Source organism: Lonchura striata, unplaced genomic scaffold (assembly GCF_046129695.1).
Source record: "Lonchura striata isolate bLonStr1 unplaced genomic scaffold, bLonStr1.mat Scaffold_202, whole genome shotgun sequence".
NCBI classification, from domain to species: domain Eukaryota; kingdom Metazoa; phylum Chordata; class Aves; order Passeriformes; family Estrildidae; genus Lonchura; species Lonchura striata.
The window spans coordinates 33,579-42,879 of NW_027461128.1; positions in this window are offsets into that span (position 1 = coordinate 33,579).

Consider the following 9,301-nt stretch of genomic DNA (forward strand, 5'->3'; position numbering starts at 1 on the left):
CTGCTGCCCTGATAGACCCAAGGGAGCCCTACAAACTGACATCAGGAACTTGGACTGGTGAGTTTTCTTTCCCAGGGAAAATGGCCAAAGGATGTGCCCAGGGGCCCCTGGTCCTGGGCTGGGACCTGACTTCACAAAATCCTTATATCGAAGGATGGACCCCAGACCAAAATTGTCCCCTCCTCAAAACTCTGCTGCCCTGACAGACCCAAGGGAGCCCTACAAACTGACATCAGGTACCTGGACTGGTGAATTTTCTTCCCCAGGAGAAATGGCCAAAGGATGTGCCCAGGGGCCCGTGGTCCTGGGCTGGGACCTGAATGCAAAAAATACTTATATCAAAGGATGGTCCCCAAACTGAAGTTGTCCCCTCCACAAACCTCTGCTGCCCTGATAAAGCCAAGGGAGCCCTACAAACTGACATCAGCAACCTGGACTGGTGAGTTTTCTTTCCCAGGGAAAATGGCCAAAGGATGTGACCAGGGGCCCCAGGCCTTGGGCTGGGACCTGACTGCACAAAATCCTTATATCGAAGGCTGGACTCCAGACCGAAGTTGTCCCCTCCTCAAATTTGTGCTGCCCTGTTAGACCCAAGGGAGACCTACAAACTGACATCAGCAACCTGGACTGGTGAGTTTTCTTTCCCAAAGAAAATGGTCAAAGGATGTGCCCAGGGGCCCCTGGCACTGGGCAGGGGCCTGACTTCAAAAAATCATTTTATCGAAGGATGGATCGCAGACCGAAGTTGTCCCCTCCTCAAACTTCTGCTGCCCTGATTGACCCAAGGGAGCCCTACAAACTGACATCAGGAACCTGGACTGGTGAGTTTTCTTTTCCAGGGAAAATGGCCAAAGGATGTGCCCAGAGGCCCCTGGCCCTGGGCTGGGACCTGACTGCAAAGAATCCCTATATCGAAGGATGGATCGCAGACCAAACTTGTCCCCACCTCCAACTTGTGCTGACCTGATAGACCCAAGGGAGCCCTACAAACTGACATCAGGAACCTGGACTGGTGAGTTTTCTTTCCCAGGGAAAATGGCCAAAGGATGTGCCCAGGGGCCCCTGGCACTGGGCTGGGACCTGACTGCACAAAATCCTTATATCGAAGGATGGACCCCCGACCGAAATTGTCCCCTCCTCAAAACTCTGCTGCTCTGACAGACCCAAGGGAGCCCTACAAACTGACATCAGCAACCTGGACTGGTGAGTTTTCTTTCCCAGGGAAAATGGCCAAAGGATGTGCCCAGGGGCCCCAGGCCTTGGGCTGGGACCTGACTGCACAAAATCCTTATATCGAAGGCTGGACTCCAGACCGAAGTTGTCCCCTCCTCAAATTTGTGCTGCCCTGATAGACCCAAGGGAGACCTACAAACTGACATCAGCAACCTGGACTGGTGAGTTTTCTTTCCCAAAGAAAATGGTCAAAGGATGTGCCCAGGGGCCCCTGGCACTGGGCAGGGGCCTGACTTCAAAAAATCATTTTATCGAAGGATGGATCGCAGACCGAAGTTGTCCCCTCCTCAAACTTCTGCTGCCCTGATTGACCCAAGGGAGCCCTACAAACTGACATCAGCAACCTGGACTGGTGAGTTTTCCTTTCCAGGAAAAATGGCCAAAGGATGTGCCCAGGGGCCACTGGCCTTGGACTGGGACCTGACTGCACAAAATCCTTATATCGAAGGATGGACCCCAGACCAAAATTGTCCCCTCCCCAAAGTTGTGCCGCCCTGATAGACCCAAGGGAGCCCTACAAACTGACATCAGGAACCTGGACTGGTGAGTTTTCTTTCCCAGGGAAAATTGCCAAAGGTTGTACCCAGGGGCCCCAAGCACAGCACTGGGACCTGACTGCAAAGAATCCTTATATCGAAGGATGGATCGCAGACCAAAGTTGTCCCCACCTCAAAACTCTGCTGCCCTGATAGACCCAAGGGAGCCCTACAAACTGACATCAGGAACCTGGACTGGTGAGTTTTCTTTCCCAAAGAAAATGGCCAAAGGATGTGCCCAGGGGCCCCTAGCACTGGGCTAGGACCTCAAAGCAAAAAATCCTTATATTGAAGGATGGACCCCAGACCGAAGTTGTCCCCTCCCCAAAGTTGTGCTGCCCTGATAGACACAAGGGAGCCCTACAAACTGACATCAGGAACTTGGACTGGTGAGTTTTCTTTTCCAGGGAAAATGGCCAAAGGATGTGCCCAGGGGCCCCTGGCACTGGGCTGGGACCTGACTGTAATGAATCCCTATATCGAAGGATGGATCGCAGACCAAAGTTGTCCCCACCTCAAACCTGCGCTGCCCTGATAGACCCAAGGGAGCCCTACAAACTGACATGAGGAACCTGGAGTGGTGAGTTTTCTTTCCCAAAGAAAATGGCCAAAGGATGTGCCCAGGGGCCCCTGGCACTGGGCTGGGACCTGACTGCACAAAATCCTTATATCGAAGGCTGGACTCCAGACCGAAGTTCTCCCCACCTCAAACTTGTGCTGCCCTGATAGACCCAAGGGAGCCCTACAAACTGACATCAGCAACCTGGACTGGTGAGTTTTCTTTCCCAGGGAAAATGGCCAAAGGATGTCCCCAGGGGCCCCTGGTCCTGGGATGGGACCTGAATGCAAAAAATCCTTATATCAAAGGATGGTCCCCAAACTGAAGTTATCCCCTCCACAAACCTCTGCTGCCCAGATAAAGCCAAGGGAGCCCTACAAACTGACATCAGGTACCTGGACTGGTGAGTTTTCTTTTCCAGGGAAAATGGCCAAAGGATGTGCCCAGGGGCCCGTGGCACTGGGCTGGGAACTGACTGTAAAGAGTCCCTCTATCGAAGGCTGGACTCCAGACCGAAGTTGTCCCCACCTCCAACTTGTGCTGCCCTGATAGACACAAGGGAGCCCTACAAACTGACATCAGGAACCTGGACTGGTGAGTTTTCTTTCCCAGGGAAAATTGCCAAAGGTTGTACCCAGGGGCCCCAAGCACAGCACTGGGACCTGAATGCAAAGAATCCTTATATCGAAGAATGGATCGCAGACCAAAGTTGTCCCCACCTCAAGTTGTGCTGCCCTGATAGACCCAAGGGAGCCCTACAAACTGACATCAGGAACCTGGACTGGTGAGTTTTCTTTTCCAGGGAAAATGGCCAAAGGATGTCCCCAGGGACCCCTGGTCCTGGGATGGGACCTGAATGCAAAAAAACCTTATATCAAAGGATGGTCCCCAAACTGAAGTTGTCCCCTCCACAAACCTCTGCTGCCCTGATAGACCCAAGGGAGCCCTACAAACTGACATCAGGAACCTGGACTGGTGAGTTTTCTTTCCCAGGGAAAATGGCCAAAGGAAGTGCCCAGGGGCCCCTAGCACTGGGCTATGACCTCAAAGCAAAAAATCCTTATATTGAAGGATGGACCCCAGACCGAAGTTGTCCCCTCCCCAAAGATGTGCCGCCCTGATAGACCCAAGGGAGCCCTACAAACTGACATCATGAACCTGGACTGCTGAGTTTTCTTTCCCAGGGAAAATGGCCAAAGGATGTGCCCAGAGGCCCCTGGCCCTGGGCTGGGACCTGACTGCAAAGAATCCCTATATCGAAGGATGGATCGCAGACCAAAGTTGTCCCCTAATCAAACATGTGCTGACCTGATAGACCCAAGGGAGCCCTACAAACTGACATCAGGTACCTGGACTGGTGAGTTTTCTTTCCCAGGGAAAATGGCCAAAGGATGTGCCCAGGGGCCCCTGGCACTGGGCTGGGACCTGACTGCACAAAATCCTTATATCGAAGGATGGACCCCCGACCGAAATTGTCCCCTCCTCAAAACTCTGCTGCTCTGACAGACCCAAGGGAGCCCTACAAACTGACATCAGCAACCTGGACTGGTGAATTTTCTTTCCCAGGGAAAATGGCCAAAGGATGTGCCCAGGGGCCCCTGGTCCTGGGATGGGACCTGAATGCAAAAAATCCTTATATCAAAGGATGGTCCCCAAACTGAAGTAGTCCCCTCCACAAACCTCTGCTGCCCTGATAGACCCAAGGGAGCCCTACAAACTGACATCAGGAACTTGGACTGGTGAGTTTTCTTTCCCAGGGAAAATGGCCAAAGGATGTGCCCAGGGGCCCCTGGTCCTGGGCTGGGACCTGACTTCACAAAATCCTTATATCGAAGGATGGACCCCAGACCAAAATTGTCCCCTCCTCAAAACTCTGCTGCCCTGACAGACCCAAGGGAGCCCTACAAACTGACATCAGGTACCTGGACTGGTGAATTTTCTTCCCCAGGAGAAATGGCCAAAGGATGTGCCCAGGGGCCCGTGGTCCTGGGCTGGGACCTGAATGCAAAAAATACTTATATCAAAGGATGGTCCCCAAACTGAAGTTGTCCCCTCCACAAACCTCTGCTGCCCTGATAAAGCCAAGGGAGCCCTACAAACTGACATCAGCAACCTGGACTGGTGAGTTTTCTTTCCCAGGGAAAATGGCCAAAGGATGTGCCCAGGGGCCCCAGGCCTTGGGCTGGGACCTGACTGCACAAAATCCTTATATCGAAGGCTGGACTCCAGACCGAAGTTGTCCCCTCCTCAAATTTGTGCTGCCCTGTTAGACCCAAGGGAGACCTACAAACTGACATCAGCAACCTGGACTGGTGAGTTTTCTTTCCCAAAGAAAATGGTCAAAGGATGTGCCCAGGGGCCCCTGGCACTGGGCAGGGGCCTGACTTCAAAAAATCATTTTATCGAAGGATGGATCGCAGACCGAAGTTGTCCCCTCCTCAAACTTCTGCTGCCCTGATTGACCCAAGGGAGCCCTACAAACTGACATCAGGTACCTGGACTGGTGAGTTTTCTTTCCCAGGAAAAATGGCCAAAGGATGTGCCCAGGGGCCCCTGGCCCCTGGTTGGGACTTGATGGCACAAAATCCTTATATCGAAGGATGGACCCCAGACCGAAGTTTTCCCCTCCTCAAAACTCTGCTGCCCTGATAGACCCAAGGGAGCCCTACAAACTGACATCAGCAACCTGGACTGGTGAATTTTCCTTTCCAGGAAAAATGGCCAAAGGATGTGCCCAGGGGCCACTGGCCTTGGACAGGGACCTGACTGCACAAAATCCTTATATCGAAGGATGGACCCCAGACCAAAATTGTCCCCTCCTCAAAACTCTGCTGCCCTGATATACCCAAGGGAGCCCGACAAACTGACATCAGCAACCTGGACTGGTGAGTTTTCTTTCCCAGGGAAAATTGCCAAAGGTTGTACCCAGGGGCCCCAAGCACAGCACTGGGACCTGACTGCAAAGAATCCTTATATCGAAGGATGGATCGCAGACCAAAGTTGTCCCCACCTCAAGTTTTGCTGCCCTGATAGACCCAAGGGAGCCCTACAAACTGACATCAGGAACCTGGACTGGTGAGTTTTCTTTCCCAGGGAAAATGGCCAAAGGAAGTGCCCAGGGGCCCCTAGCACTGGGCTATGACCTCAAAGCAAAAAATCCTTATATTGAAGGATGGACCCCAGACCGAAGTTGTCCCCTCCCCAAAGTTGTGCCGCCCTGATAGACCCAAGGGAGCCCTACAAACTGACATCAGGAACCTGGACTGCTGAGTTTTCTTTCCCAGGGAAAATGGCCAAAGGATGTGCCCAGGGGCCCCTGGCCCTGGGCTGGGACCTGAATGCAAAAAATCCCTATATCAAAGGATGGATCGCAGACCAAAGTTGTCCCCTAATCAAACATGTGCTGACCTGATAGACCCAAGGGAGCCCTACAAACTGACATCAGCAACCTGGACTGGTGAGTTTTCTTTCCCAGGGAAAATGGCCAAAGGATGTGCCCAGGGGCCCCTGGAACTGGGCTGGGACCTGACTGTAAAGAATCCCTATATCGAAGGACGGATCGCAGACCAAAGTTGTCCCCACCTCAAACTTGTGCTGCCCTGATAGACCCAAGGGAGCCCTACAAACTGACATCAGGAACCTGGACTGGTGAGTTTTCTTTCCCAGGGAAAATGGCCAAAGGATGTGCCCAGGGGCCCCTGGTCCTGGGCTGGGACCTGACTTCACAAAATCCTTATATCGAAGGATGGACCCCAGACCAAAATTGTCCCCTCCTCAAAACTCTGCTGCCCTGACAGACCCAAGGGAGCCCTACAAACTGACATCAGGTACCTGGACTGGTGAATTTTCTTCCCCAGGAGAAATGGCCAAAGGATGTGCCCAGGGGCCCGTGGTCCTGGGCTGGGACCTGAATGCAAAAAATACTTATATCAAAGGATGGTCCCCAAACAGAAGTTGTCCCCTCCACAAACCTCTGCTGCCCTGATAAAGCCAAGGGAGCCCTACAAACTGACATCAGCAACCTGGACTGGTGAGTTTTCTTTCCCAGGGAAAATGGCCAAAGGATGTGCCCAGGGGCCCCAGGCCTTGGGCTGGGACCTGACTGCACAAAATCCTTATATCAAAGGCTGGACTCCAGACCGAAGTTGTCCCCTCCTCAAATTTGTGCTGCCCTGATAGACCCAAGGGAGACCTACAAACTGACATCAGCAACCTGGACTGGTGAGTTTTCTTTCCCAAAGAAAATGGTCAAAGGATGTGCCCAGGGGCCCCTGGCACTGGGCAGGGGCCTGACTTCAAAAAATCATTTTATCGAAGGATGGATCGCAGACCGAAGTTGTCCCCTCCTCAAACTTCTGCTGCCCTGATTGACCCAAGGGAGCCCTACAAACTGACATCAGGTACCTGGACTGGTGAGTTTTCTTTCCCAGGAAAAATGGCCAAAGGATGTGCCCAGGGGCCCCTGGCACTGGGCTGGGGCCTGAATGCAAAAAATCCTTATATCGAAGGCTGGACTCCAGACCGAAGTTGTCCCCTCCTCAAACTTGTCCTGCCCTGAGAGACCCAAGGGAGCCCTACAAACTGACATCAGCAACCTGGACTGGTGAGTTTTCTTTCCCAGGGAAAATTGCCAAAGGTTGTACCCAGGGGCCCCAAGCACAGCACTGGGACCTGACTGCAAAGAATCCTTATATCGAAGGATGGATCGCAGACCAAAGTTGTCCCCACCTCAAAACTCTGCTGCCCTGATAGACCCAAGGGAGCCCTACAAACTGACATCAGGAACCTGGACTGGTGAGTTTTCTTTTCCAGGGAAAATGGCCAAAGGATGTGCCCAGGGGCCCCTGGCACTGGGCTGGGACCTGACTGCACAAAATCCTTATATCGAAGGATGGATCGCAGACCAAAGTTGTCCCCTCCTCAAAACTCTGCTGCCCTGATAGACCCAAGGGAGCCCTACAAACTGACATCAGCAACCTGGACTGGTGAATTTTCTTCCCCAGGAGAAATGGCCAAAGGATGTGCCCAGGGGCCCGTGGTCCTGGGCTGGGACCTGAATGCAAAAAATACTTATATCAAAGGATGGTCCCCAAACTGAAGTTGTCCCCTCCACAAACCTCTGCTGCCCTGATAAAGCCAAGGGAGCCCTACAAACTGACATCAGCAACCTGGACTGGTGAGTTTTCTTTCCCAGGGAAAATGGCCAAAGGATGTGCCCAGGGGCCCCTGGCACTGGGCTGGGACCTGACTGCACAAAATCCTTATATCAAAGGCTGGACTCCAGACCGAAGTTGTCCCCTCCTCAAATTTGTGCTGCCCTGATAGACCCAAGGGAGACCTACAAACTGACATCAGCAACCTGGACTGGTGAGTTTTCTTTCCCAAAGAAAATGGTCAAAGGATGTGCCCAGGGGCCCCTGGCACTGGGCAGGGGCCTGACTTCAAAAAATCCTTATATCGAAGGATGGATCGCAGACCGAAGTTGTCCCCACCTCAAACTTCTGCTGCCCTGATTGACCCAAGGGAGCCCTACAAACTGACATCAGGAACCTGGACTGGTGAATTTTCTTTTCCATGGAAAATGGCCAAAGGATGTGCCCAGGGGCCCCTAGCACTGGGCTAGGACCTCAAAGCAAAAAATCCTTATATTGAAGGATGGACCCCAGACCGAAGTTGTCCCCTCCCCAAAGTTGTGCCGCCCTGATAGACCCAAGGGAGCCCTACAAACTGACATCAGGAACCTGGACTGGTGAGTTTTCTTTCCCAGGGAAAATGGCCAAAGGATGTGCCCAGGGGCCCCTGGCACTGGGCTGGGACCTGACTGTAAAGAATCCCTATATCGAAGGACGGATCGCAGACCAAAGTTGTCCCCACCTCCAACTTGTGCTGCCCTGATAGACCCAAGGGAGCCCTACAAACTGACATCAGGAACCTGGACTGGTGAGTTTTCTTTCCCAGGGAAAATGGCCAAAGGATGTGCCCAGGGGCCCCTGGCACTGGGCTGGGACCTGACTGCACAAAATCCTTATATCGAAGGATGGACCCCCGACCGAAATTGTCCCCTCCTCAAAACTCTGCTGCTCTGACAGACCCAAGGGAGCCCTACAAACTGACATCAGGAACCTGGACTGGTGAGTTTTCTTTTTCAGGGAAAATGGCCAAAGGATGTGCCCAGGGGCCCCTGGTCCTGGGATGGGACCTGAATGCAAAAAATCCTTATATCAAAGGATGGTCCCCAAACTGAAGTAGTCCCCTCCACAAACCTCTGCTGCCCTGATAGACCCAAGGGAGCCCTACAAACTGACATCAGGTACCTGGACTGGTGAGTTTTCTTTCCCAGGGAAAATGGCCAAAGGATGTGCCCAGGGGCCCCTGGTCCTGGGATGGGACCTGAATGCAAAAAATCCTTATATCAAAGGATGGTCCACAAACTGAAGTAGTCCCCTCCTCAAAACTCTGCTGCCCTGATAGACACCAGGGAGCCCTACAAACTGACATTAGCAACCTGTACTTGTGAGTTTTCTTTTCCAGGAAAAATGGCCAAAGGATGTGCCCAGGGGCCCCTGGCACTGGGCTGGGACCTGAATGCACAAAATCCTTATATCGAAGGCTGGACTCCAGACCGAAGTTGTCCCCTCCTCAAAGTTGTGCTGCCCTGATAAAGCCAAGGGAGCCCTACAAACTGACATCAGGAACCTGGACTGGTGAGTTTTCTTTCCCAGGGAAAATGGCAAAAGGATGTGCCCAGGGGCCCCTGGCACTGGGCTGGGGCCTGACTGCAAAGAATCCCTCTATCAAAGGATGGATCGCAGACCGAAGTTGTCCCCTCCTCAAACTTGTGCTGCCCTGATAGACACAAGGGAGCCCTACAAACTGACATCAGGAACTTGGACTGGTGAGTTTTCTTTTCCAGGGAAAATGGCCAAAGGATGTGCCCAGGGGCCCCTGGCACTGGGCTGGGACCTGACTGTAA